The sequence below is a fragment of the Terrapene carolina genome, unplaced genomic scaffold (assembly GCF_002925995.2).
Source record: "Terrapene carolina triunguis isolate 2854851 unplaced genomic scaffold, T_m_triunguis-2.0 Scaffold84, whole genome shotgun sequence".
Taxonomy (NCBI): domain Eukaryota; kingdom Metazoa; phylum Chordata; order Testudines; family Emydidae; genus Terrapene; species Terrapene triunguis.
The window spans coordinates 17,379,713-17,393,240 of record NW_020664435.1 but is presented as its reverse complement, the minus strand read 5'-3'; positions in this window follow the sequence as shown (position 1 = coordinate 17,393,240).

The following is a 13,528-nucleotide window of genomic DNA, read 5'->3' as shown; positions in this document are numbered from 1 at the left end:
GACCTTTAAGTCCCTGGGACTGTATACTTCAGTGACTTTAAGGAAGCACTACAGATCTCAGCAGTCCTCCGGGCACTCCACCCCACTGGCCTGTCAAGACCTGCAGAAGAAAAGGAGCAGGAGCTTTAGTGTAGACCACTGCCCCTTTTTATCTCGGCATCAATGTCTGTCCCACCCAGACACCTGGGAGGCTCAAACCAGGCCTTTTGATGGGGCACTCGAGGACGAACCAGTTTCCAGGTTTTGGGACCCCGTTTCCCCTTCATTTGTGGACCTCCTGTCCCACTTCATCCATGCATGGTCTCATATCACTACGGACTGTTGGGTGCTGTACACGGTGGAAGTAGGCATAGGCGCCGATTCCATGGGTGCTCCAGGACTGGAGCACCCATGGAGAAAAATTAGCAGGTGCTTAGCACACACCGGCAGCCAAGCTCCCCTCTCTCCCTCCCACTCCCACGCACCGGCAGCCTGCGCCTCCTACACGGGAGGGAGGAGGAGGAGTGGGGGCGGGGCGCACTCAGGGGGAGGGGGTGGAAAGAAGTGTGGTGGGGGCAGGAAGAGGCAGGGTGGAGGTGGGGCCTTGGGGGCAGGGCTGGAGTGGGGACAGAGCAGAGCGGGGGTTGAGCACCCTCGGGGAAAATTAGAAGCTGGTGCCTGTGGAAGTAGGCTATAACCTCCAGTTAATTTCTACCTTTCCTTAACACACTCCTTCCCTGTCCCTCTTCAGAGACCTCTCTCACGAGCAACTTCTGGCCCAGAAGGTTCAATCTTTCCTTCGGGTGGGAGCTGTGAAAGAGATTCCGCAGAATCTAAGGGGGAAAGAGTTGTACTCCTGTTATTTCCTAATCCTGAAAGCCAAGGGTGGTCTTAGACCTATCCTACATCTGCGCCAGCTCAACAGCTACCTCAAGAAACTGAAGTGCCGCATGGTCTCCCTGGCTTCCATTATTCTCTCCCTGGATCCCGGAGACTGGTACACCACTCTTGATTTGAGAGACATCTACTTTCATATATCGATCCTTCAAGGTCACAGAAGGTTCCTCAGGTTCGTTGTGAACCACACACTACCAATTCACAGTTCTCCCATTCGGCCTGTCGACAGCCCCGCAGGTGTTTACAAAATGCATGGTGGGAGTGGCGGCCTTCCTGAGGAGACAGGGATACAAGTCTACCTGTATCTGGATGACTGGCTAGTAAGGGTCAGTCCAGGGCCCAGGTGGAGTCTAGTATCCACCTCATCCAGTCAACATTCAAGGCCTTAGGCCTGCAAATGTACAGAAGTCCACCTGCACTCTGGTGCATAGGATAGAGTTTTTTGGAGTGGTGCTTGACTTTACTCAGGCCAGAGCCTTTACCCCAAAAGGCTGGTTTCAGGCGATTACATCCCTGATAGTACACCTTAGGGGCCATCCAATTACATCAGCCTGGAATTGTCTGAGGCTTTTGGGTCACATGGCCTCATGTACATATGTAATGTAGCAACCAAGACTACACCTCAGACCCCTCCACGCATGGCTGGCCTTGATGTATTTGCCAAACCACTACCATCTGGACTTGGTTCTCTCAGTACCACCCCCAGTCCTTCCCTCCCTCAACTGGTGGATGGATCCACTTGCTGTTTGCATGGGTGTTCCGTTTTCACAGCCCCCGGCCCCCATCAATATCTCTGGTCTCAGATGCATTGGCGCTAGGCTGGAGAGTTCACCTGGGAACCCTCAGGACTCAAGGCCTTTGGTCTCCAGAAAAGCTCTCTCTGCACATCAATGTCAGAAAGCTCAGACAGTTCGCCTGGCTTGTCAGGCGTTCCTGCCTCACGTTATGGGCAAGAGCGTGTTGGTTCTTACGGACAACACGGCAGCCATGCTCTGTCTCAACAGGAAGCAAGGGGCTTGCTCTTCCCTCCTGTGTCAAGAGACAATTCAACTATGGAAGTTCTGCATAGCCCACTCAATTTACCTCGAGGCTTTCCACCTGCATGGAGCACAGAACGAACTGGCAGATCACCTCATTAGGTCTTTCTGCAGTCACCATGAGTGGTCCCTTCGTCCGGACATTATTATGGTCGTTTTTCAGCAGTGGAGGGCTCCCCAGGTAGATCTATTTGCAACCCAGTACAACAGAAAGTGTCACCAATTCTGTTCCCTGTGAGGTCACAGTTTGGGATCACTCATGGCTGCCTTCCTGCTCTCGGGGACAGGTCACCTGTACTACAGTTTCCTGCCTATCCCACTTGTGCTCAAGGTTCTGCTAACGAACTAGTGGGACCAGACGCAAGTCATTCTAATAGCCCCAGCTTGACCCCATCAGCATTGGTTCGCCACTCTACTAGGCCTCTCTGTGGTAGCTCTGATCCTGCTCTTTCTACACCCAGACCTGATTTTTTAGGACCACAATCGGCTACTCCACCCAAACCTCAGCTCCCTCCACCTGACAGTCTGGAAGCTCCATGGCTAAACCCCAGAGAACTAGCCTGCTCAGAGCAGGTTCGTCAGGTCCTAATAGGTAGCAGAAAGCCCTCCGCCAGGGCTACTTACCTCTCAGAATGGAAGTGGTTTTTCATCTGGGCTTCCCAATGTGGAGTCTCGCCCAAGCGGTTGTTGCTGCAGGTCATTCTTGAGTACTTATTACACCTGAAACAGCAAAATTTAGCTATCAGCTTTCTACCCTTGGGTCTGTTTTTTCACATCTATCCATTTCCTCAAGGGCCTAAAAAGATTATACACCCAAGTGCGAGAACCAGTCCCTCTCTAGGACCTAAATCTGGTCTTATAGTGGCATTGTGCCCCTTATTGTACCTTTCATGGAAGCTGGCTTTCGTAGTGCTTACTACTTTCTCTAGAAGGGTCTTGGAGGTCCGCACCCTCACATTGGAATCTCCTTATACTGTCTTTTTTAAGGATAAGGTGCAATTACATCCTCACCCTTGTTTCCTCCCACAAGTGGTTTCACAGCAATCAGGCAATCATCTTACCTGTGTGTGACACACTACCTCAATGTAGCACTCTGGAACCCCTGTATTCACTACTGTCATATGATTTTGATGTTTTGTACAATGCATGCCTTGTGAGGTAACATTTTAAAAGTCTTGATCAGTTGAACCTTAATATCCTGGTGAATTGTTTGTGCTATCATTGTATGTGAAGTTGTGAAATATTGCTATGTGTGCGCTACTGAAATGTGTTGTGAGGTTGGAAGATGCCCATAGCCAGCCTTTCAGTTGCAACAAAGGAGCAGCTGTCACTGGCCAGACAGGCGTTAATGTCTGATCAAGAAGAATCCACTCCTGCAGAGCCTGCTCAGGGAAGGCACGTAGACAATGAGGGTGGAAGAAAGTATAAAAGAGGGACAGTGACATCATCACTTGGCCTCCACCTCCCACCTCCTCCCATTTCAATACCTGGAAGATCCTCTGGAAGACAAAGACTTTGAACTAGGGCGGGGGGGAGGGGGACAAACTACGGGCCAGAGGCCACATACGGCTCTTCAGACGTTTTAATGCGGCCCTCAAGCTCCTGCCGGGGAGCGGGGTCTGGGGCCCGGGTCTTGCCCCACCAGAACAGAGTCGGGGGCTTGCCCCGCTCTGCGCAGCTCCAGGAAACAGTGGCATGTCCCCCCTCTGGCCCCCTGGCTGCCCCCACCCCAAGCGCTGCCCCCGCAGCTCCCACTGGCCGGGAATCGTGGCCAATGGGAGCTCCAGGAGCAGCATATGCAGACGGGGCAGCACGCATAGCTGCCTGGCCGCACCTCCACATAGGAGCTGGAGGGGGGACATGCCGCTGCTTCTGAGAGCTGCTTAAGGTAAGCGCCACCTGGAGTCTGCACCCCTGACCCCCTCTCGCACCCCAACCCTGGGCCCCTCGGTCCCAGCCCAGAGCACCCTACTGCACCCCAACCCCTCATCCCCAGCCCCACCCCAGAGCCCGCACCCCCAGCTGGAGCCCTCCCCCATCCCACACCCCAACCCCCAATTTAATGAGCATTCATGGCCCACCATACAATTTCCATACCCAGATGTGGCTCTCGGGCCAAAAAGTTTGCCAACCCCTGAACTAGGGAGATTGGTCCCAGGCTGGATGGGAGTTCAGTCTGTGTATTAGGAACTGTGAGCTGCCTGTAACATCTATTAAGGTGAGAGATTGTTTGATTCAAATCTTGCTTAGTCTATGAAAGTTAGAATTTGCCCGCATTTCTATTTTTATTTCTTAGGTAACCAGTTTTGATCTCTATGCCTGCTACTTATCACTTAAAATCTATCTTTCTGTAGTTAATAAATCTGTTTTATATTTTACTTTAAAAAGCATGGTTTTGGTTTAAGTGCTTGGGGAATCTCAGCTCGGATTAACAAGGGCTTTTGCATGTCCATTGCCCTTTTGTTGGAGTGATGAACTAATTAAGGAGCTTACGCTGTCCAAGGGAATCTTCAGCAGTGTAAGATGGTATATTTCTGAGGTGCAAGGCTGGGGTGATTTGCTGGTGCCTCTCTCTGTATGATTCATGAGTGGCTCAGGGAGCATTCATGCAATTTAGCTGGGTGTGTGGCTCCACATGCTGATGCCTGAGCGATCACAGTGCCTGGAGGGGTTTTGCTGCTTGTCACTGGCACAGCATTGTGTGAGACAACCCAGGCTGGAGAGTTAAGGGAGCATAGTGGTCCACAGTTCCAGGTTGTACCCAGAGGATCCCATCGTGCTGTGTTCTACCCAAAACCACATGCAAACAGGGAAGAGCAGCGACTTCACTCATTGGATGTTAGGCATGCTCTAGCATTGGACATTAGGCGTGCCCTAACATTCTACACAGAAAGGACCAAACCGTTCCGGAAATCCACCCAGCTGTTTGTAGCTGTAGCGGATAGGATGAAGGGTCTTCCCATCTCTGCTCACAGAATTTCATCTTGGAGCACATCGTGCATCCACAAGTGTTACAAACAGGCCGGTGCTCCACTTCCAGCTATCCTAACTGCTCACTCCACAAAAGCATAAGCATCATCATCAGCATTTCTAGCACAGATCTCTATTCAGGATATTTGCAGAGGAGCAACTTGGTCATCAGCGCATACGTTCTCTTCTCACTATGCCATCACTCAGCAGTCTAGGGACAATGCAAGATTTGGTCGAGCTGTCTTGCAGTCAGCATGCCCATAAACTCTGATCCCACCTCTTATTCAACTGTTTGTGAGTAACCTACAGTGGAATGCACATGTGCAAGCACTTGAAGAAAAAAATAGTTACTAACCTTTCCATAACAGTTGTTCTTTGAGATGTGTTGCAAATATCCATTCCACGAGCTGCCCTGCTACGCCTCAACATCGGAATTGGCTGTAAAGAAGCAACTGGGGGGGGGGGGGGTGTTGCCAGCTGAGTCCTTCATACCAGCACTATGAGCGCATGGCACCAGAGGGCGCCTGAGCCGCCCTGACGGGTACCACTGAGGGAGAAATTTCTGGCGACCGTGCTCGGGACATGCACACACCTACAATAGAATGGACATGTGCAACACATCTTGAAGAACAACAGTTAGGGAAAGGTTAGTAACCATTTTTTCTTGAATTATCTGTGTTTGTAACCGATTGGGCAATGGATAGTCAGGCTTAGTGGTGGAAAGGAGATTTGGCCTACCAGTTAGAGCTGAATCCAGAGTAGGCAGAGTCCAGGAAACAAGTCAAATGCTAGAACTGGAGGGTAAACTGGAGCAGTCAGCTGGGGCAGAGCAAGGGATTAGTACCAGAGAGACAGAAGGATACCAGAACCAGAAGGGTCAACCAGAGTCGCACGCCAGAGGCAGAGCCAGGGATTGAAGCCAGAGGGGAGCAGGGGCTGGAACAAGGGCAAGCGCAGCTTCTGTGATGGTATGCGTTGAGCAGCCACTGATCTTTCTTTTCTTTTTCTCCTTTTTATGGCAAAACAGACTTGACTGAATAGTCTATAACTACCAACTACCACTACCAACTATAATTCCTCTGTACTTAGTGGTTTATACCCTCTCGCTCTGCCCTTTGTCTTTCAGATAATGGAACAGTGTCTTTTTAATGATTTTTACTAAATAACAATGTAATTTTTTAATCCTAAAATGTTTGAATTTCTCAAAAAGATTTTCCATTTCTTTATCAAAGCCCTTACATACCCATAAATGGTGATCAGTTGTTTCTTCCACTTTACAGAGTGCATATATTCCATCATAGTGTCTCCTTATTTGAAAAATATTTTTGTTTAAGCCACAATGACCATATAAAAACAACAAGGAGTCCTTGTGGCACCTTATAGACTAGCAAATTTATTTGGGCATAAGCTTTCGTGGGCTATAACCCACTTCATCAGATGCATGGAGTGAGAAATACAGTAGGCAGGTATAAATATACAGCACATGAAAAGATGGGAGTTGCCTGCCTGTTATAGCCCACGAAAGCTTATGCCCAAATAAATTTGTTAGTCTCTAAAGTGCCACAAGGACTCCTCATTGTTTTTGCTGATACAGACTAACACGGCTACCCCTCTGAAACCAATGACCATATAGTACTCTAAACAAAAGTACTTCATTAGTCTTATCCAGGCCCTAAAGTATATCATAAGCCTCAACTATAGGGCACAATTAAAAAAATCATCTTCCTCTTTTTTCATTAATCCAAATTTTTTGTTATTCTCCTTTTAAATTTTTCTGTACTCAGCTTTTTAATTCCTGTTTACTCAAGGTTATTTCTATGTTAATCCTTCCATTTCTTACAACTTCTGCTGCTTTGTCTGCCATTTCATTTCCTGTTATCCTAATATGTGGGGATCCATGCTAATGCTACATGTACTAACTCTGTTACTTGAAATACAATTTCACTGATTAAATCACTTCTGTGTACTGAGACACCCTTTTTGATTGCCACGAGGCCTGAGACTAAATCTGAAAAAATGACTGCTGCTGGGCGTACATCCCAGATCCAATTTAATGCTAGCATTATTGCTACTAGTTCGGCTGTTATGACAGCTGCATAATCAGATATCCTTTTAGATGTACTAATTTCCAATTTTGGTATACAATATGCCGTTCCTACTCTTCCTGTTTTTTCTTGTTTGGCCCCATCTGTATATATTTGACAAAACCAACTCCACTTTTCATCTATATACTAGGGGCTTGTCTCCATTTACCAGTGGATCGATGCTGCGGCGATCAATCCACCAGAGGTCAATTTACCGGGTCTAGTGAAAACCCGTTAAATCAACCCCCGATCTCTTTTTTACCCTTAAGTTTATAAAATAAATCTAAATCCACATTTGGACATGTGGCTTTCCATCTACAACTAATTTTCCCATAACTAAAAGTTTTGACTTTGTTCAGCTTTTCCTTGTCTTTCATCTCCTGCATCCACACATTAAATCAAACGACATGTGGCATTCTAACATTATGTGATACAGTTTGCCTATCTAATTCCCAACAATCCTCATATTTGTTTGGTACCTTCATCATTGTGGTTACCATTAACTTTGGCCAGAAAGTTAGGTCCTGTAGTTTCACTCGTAGCTTCTAGTGAAATGCCACTTACACTGTCTGTAGCATGCCTATAGGTGTTGTAATAAATGCACTGCATGCAATTCATAGTGCCTGGGCTTGTATTAAAACTAATTTTTTAAGATCTGATTTTGATGCTGACCCAAAAGCTTGGCAGCCATAGTCAATAACTGGTCTGATTAAGGCTCTGTATACTATCATCAGTATTTTCTTTCCACCCTCAAATTAGTCCCAGCAAGACTTAAGCAGGTCAATCCTTCCTGTATAATCAGTGTTTCTCAAACTGGGGACCGCAGGCCCCGCTAATCAACTCCTTCCCCTCCCTCCCTCAACTCTCCTGCCCCAGTGCAGGAGGTGCTGGTTGGGAGAGAGGGAGGAGGGGAACTTGGGGGAGGGGGCAGAAAGAGGCAGGGAAGAGGAGGGGCAGGGGTGGGGCCTCGGGGGAAGGGGTGGAGTGGGGACAGGGCCTGGGGCTGAGCGCGGAGGCTTGGCGGTCCTTGGCAAAATTTAAAATCAAAATGGGGGTCCTCGGGTTACTAAAGTTTGAGAACCGCTGCCTTACATGTATCTTTAACATAGTTTATATGATTTTTCCAAAGTAATTTAGTAGCAAATATTACCCCATAGAATTTGAACCTTGTAACTATATATATTTGTTCTCCATACAGATACAGTTTACATTCCTTTGTAAAATTTTCTTTTTGTAAAGATCAATCCTTTGGTTTTAGCACTGGAGAACTTGAAACCCTATGCATTTCCCCAGTCAGAGGTCTCATAACGCTTTGTTGATTCTCTTTTCTGCCACCTCAATATTCCTGCTCCTAACACACGGATTTGCAGGATCATTTGCGAATAGAGTGACACCTACTCGGAACTTATTTGTTTTGGGAGATCATTTATCATAATATTAAATAATACTAAATAACACTTCCTTGAGGTGCACCATTTTTAATATGCATATTATATTCTGTATAGTATCTTCATATTTACCCCAACAACATAATAGATGATGACTCTCTTTAATTAACAGTCTTTTAATCTGGAGGGAAACGTCACTTTGGTTTTCATCATTACTCACCCCTTGGAAAGTTTCTGCTAAAACTTTTGTTTTCTCATTATCAGAACTTCTAACTATGTTGAGAGTCCCAATAAAACCTGGGATGTGGCTACTCCCAGTCTGAATTCCATTCATTGTTCTAATTTGACCGTATATTTCTGATGTCTTAGTATCTTTGTTTTTCCACCCACCGTTCTTCCTCCAACTCTTTCTCTGATTTTTTTATTAATTCTCTCTGTTATTGCCTTACTTCTTTTATACTTCATCAGATCTTCACTATTCATTGTATTTGCACGTTTCTTTAACTGCCATTTTGCACTCCTCATTCCTCCATGGAAGTAAGTTTTTAGTTTGGGGGTTACTTCAATGTCCTAGGTATGGCTATAGAAGTTGATGCTATTAATCCCTCTCTTATATTATCATTGAAATTCTCTATGTCGTCACTCACACAATTATTCACAACTTCATGACATTCACTTATAAATAGCTCCCAGTAAGCATTCTTAAAATTCCAGGTGAGTAATTTTCCATTACCTTCAACCTTACCTTGCCCTTGAAAAATATTAAGTATAGGGGTATGATCATTCCCCATTCCTTTTTCCTTATATATTTATCAGTTGCATTTATTTGCAATTTCTATTGTTATAATTCCTAGGTCTAAGCATGAAAAACTACCGTCTGCTGCATTAACTCTAGTTGGGGTGCCATTGTTTAAAACCACTAGATTGTTTTAATCAAATAACTTTTCTATGCATGCACCATTTTTATCAGCTCCCTTACTTCCTCACAATTTATGATGACTATGATATATGGTCTTTTAACACTCTTCTCCATTTCTTGTAACTTTGAACTTTCTAATTTCCCATACGGGATATATATATTGTAAATCCTTAAAGAAATATTATTCTTCTGCATTGGGATCTCAACAGCATTATATTTTAGTCTTAATTCTTTATTCTCTGCTGCTATGTAGTTTAATCTTTCCCTTCAGTGGTTTGAGCATTGGCCTGCTAAACCCAGGGTTGTGAGTTCAATCCTTGAGGGGGCCATTTAGGGATCTGGGGCAAAAATCTGTCTGGGGATTGGTCCTGCTTTGAGCAGGGGGTTGGACTAGATGACCTCCTGAGGTCCCTTCCAACCCTGATATTCTATGATTCTATGATTCTTAGTTTTCAGTCTTGCCTAAAGGCAGTATACCCTGGAATTCTAAAAGCAAGCTTTTCAACCCACCATGTTTCCTGGATACATATGACATCTAGTTTAGTTTTCCATTATATTTTCTTTTAGTTCTTGACCATGTGCTATCGGACTGTGTCCATTTCAACAAAAGATTGATATCCCCATACTAATCATATTTCACCATTAATTCCATTCAAAATTACATGAATACGGTCCATTGACAAGTTGCTAGCATACACATATTTTTCTGCTGCCCTTGTTATGATTTTCATTTTTCTGATTTTTCCCCAGTTTGTGATGTACAATTTATCATTTCTATCATAAATACAATAAACCTTTCTTTTTTCGTTACTAGTATATCATTGCCTATTCCTTCCACAGGGTTTCATATTCTTTATAGAATGGGGCTGTCTACAGTTCCCCTTTTTCTGTGCTGATTGTCTCTTCTTTCTCCACCTGATACTTTGAGAATGTCCTCACAGGTTCCACTAAGATATATTAACAATGTTTGTCTTTTGTAGCTCTTTAGCTTGACTTACTGCAATTCACCCCTATAAGCCAGACTGTCTATGATTACCATCACAGTTACAACATTTGACCTCTGTCCCTTCTATACAATTTTCATAGGAATGCCCTCCCTCACATTTACCAGATCTTGTTTTCCATTACAAACAACTGCTACATGTTCATACCTGTTGGCACTTATATACCCCCCTCCACCAAGGTGTTATGACTTGGTTTTGAATATCTGAAACCCTGTTACTTTCTCAGGTAGAGTCCTTCCCTTAAATGTAATCACTACAGCTGTTGATGACTTTCTTTCTCCTCCCCATTTACTAATTAGTCACTTACTCTAACACTAACTTCTCCTATGCTTTTGGTTATCTCATCATTGGTCAGCTCTAATGGCACTCTGTGTATTACCCCCTTTTATTTCAGTCACATACTTGGGTAGCTGGCAACTTATTTTAACTTTCCCTAGTATTTTAGTTTTTAGCAGTTTATCATCTTGCTCTTTGTTTTTACATTCAGCTAAAAGATCACCATCTCAGTGTCTCCCAGCTCTTACAATTCTCCCTATGCTTTTTTTATTCCAGTCAGCTACTTTCACACGATTAACACCTAATCTTATTTCTTTAACTACAGATTTTACAATTATAACATTTTGGTTTATTTCCTTTCTCGGCTTTGCTTTTTTTGATGATATTATCATCATCTGATTCTGCTTCCACTCTCTTCCCCCTCCCTCCCCTCCATTCTCACTCTCTAATAGAGGATTTTCTGGCCCCGAATGAAGTCACTCTGGAAACTGAAAAAGAGTCTATCTCCCTCCCACAGGCCAGGGCCGCCAGCCAGCCAGCCACTGATCTGCTATGGGGGTCAGGCTTATAAGCAGGGCTGCTAAACCAGCAGCCAATCAGGGCCAGTGCAGCTGGGCTCATTGGTTGCCTAGCAGCGTTACTTAGTCAGGAAGCAGTCAGCCGCTGGTCCAGTGCCTCACAATGGTGTCCAGTGCTTGGCAGTCATAGATGCAGCATGAGATTCAGCTTCACCATAAAACACAAGAAGAAGAAAAAGAAGTTCAGTGGCTGCTCAAAGCATTCGTTTATGGCTGTAACAGCTCCTTTGCCTGCTTGTTCCCAGCCCTGCTCTTGTCTTGCCTGACTCTGGGTAACCCAATCCTGATTCTCAGCTCCGATTCCTGACTTTGGCTCTGACTCTTGGCTCTGGTGCCTGGCCTCTGACTTTGATTCGGGGGCTCTGATTCCTGACTCCTGCTCTAACCACTAGCAACCACTGCCCACATCCCAGTCGCTAACATGGTATGCTTATAAAATTTGCAAATGACACCACACTGGGAGGTGTTGCAAGCACTTTGGAAGACAGGATTAGAATTCAAAAGGACCTTGACAAATTGGATAACTGATCTGAAATCAACAAGATGAAATTCAATAAAGACAATGGCAAAGTACTTCGCGTAGGAAATAAAAATCAAATACACAATTACAAAATGGAGAACACCTGGCTAGGCAGTAGTACTTCTGAAAAAGATTTCAGGGTTATAGTGGACCATAAATTAAATATGAGTCAATAGTATGATGCATTTACTAAAAAGGGTAATATAATTCTCAGGTGTATTAACAGGAGTGTTGTATGTAAGACACAGGAGGTAACTGTCCCCGTCTACTCAGCACTGGTGAGGCCCCAGCTGGGCACCACATTTTAAGAAAGATTTGGACAAATGGGAGAGTTCAGAGGAGAGCAATAAAAATGATAAAAGATTTAGAAAACGTGATCTTTAGAAAACCTGATATATGAGGAAAAGGTAAAAAAAAATGGTTATGTTTAATCATGAGAAATAATCCTGATAGTCTGAAGTTAGTGAATGGGAATCACCAGGACATAGAAGGATTTTGAGTTCTAATCCTCAATTAGGTTATAGGGTGAGGAAGCATTTAAGGATAACCACAGCTGATTTTCTAAATGAATGCAATACAATATAAACCGAGAAAGCATATTAAAAATATACCTCTTTCTGTGCTCACAATCTCACTTATTCTATTCCTTTAGCTAAGAGGTGTGAACCAAAAAGAATCAGGGTGTTAACATCCTGTTACGGTAACGGTAATGCTTTAACCCTACTTACATGAGACATTTTGAGTTTTTGCCCTATACGTTAATCACTTAATTCCCAGCATTCATCATATATTAATTTAGTGTTTCCAATGACTTTAGCCCAAAAGGTTAAGTTTAAAAGCTTCATTCTTAAAGTAATGGACATTTCACCTGCAGCTATCTGCAAGACACACAGAGGTACTGTGATGAAGGCAACATCTGAGCTTGGATTGATTCAAGCTTTCTCAAATTCATTTTCAATGCCAAACTGAAAGCCTGGCACCCATAGTCAATAATTAGTCTTTTTAGCTTTCTGTTAGTATTCCCACACCCCAGGAAGTTCCAGAAATACTTTTAAATAATAGCTGATTCTGCCTTTACACTTATCTCTAATTTTTTCGATATGATCCTTCCAAATGAGCTAGCTATCAAATATCACACCTAAACATCTGAAGCCTTTAACCTGCCACTGCTGCTGGGCTTAAGAGCCGGTCTGCTGACTCTTCCAACCAATCAGGTGGGGTAGCCTATCAGGCAGCCTATTACAGACCAGCTGCACTCATTATGTTGCTTCCAGACTGCCTCTGCTGTAGGCCCTGCTTCTAGACATACTCTCCACTCTATTATCCACATCTTTTACTTAAAGACTGAATAGTACTGGACCTAGTACAGACCCCTGCAGGACCCTACTAGATACATCCCCACAATTGGAGTGAACCATTGATAACTAGTCTTGGAGTACAGTCTTTCAAACAGTCATTCACCCACCTATAGTAATTTAATCTAGTTCACATTTCCCTAGTTTGCTTATGAGAATGTCATGTGGGATTGTGTTAAAAGCCTTACTAAAATCAAGATATAGCAAACATTCAGCTTTCCCCCATCCTGTAGGCCAGTAACCCTGCCAAAGAAGGAGGTTGTTTGGGCATGATTTGTTCTAGACAAATCTATGTTGGCAATTACTTATTACCCTATTAGTGTTTACACATTATCCTCTAACTGCTTAAAAACCAATTGCTTACAAATTTGTTCCAGTATCTTTCCAGGTATCAAAGTTAGGCTGACTGGACTATAATTCTCTGGGTCCTCTTTCTTCCCCTTTCTAAAGATTGGTATTATGTTTGCCCTGTTTATTCATAGATTCTAGGACTGGAAGGGACCTCGAGAGGTCATCGAGTC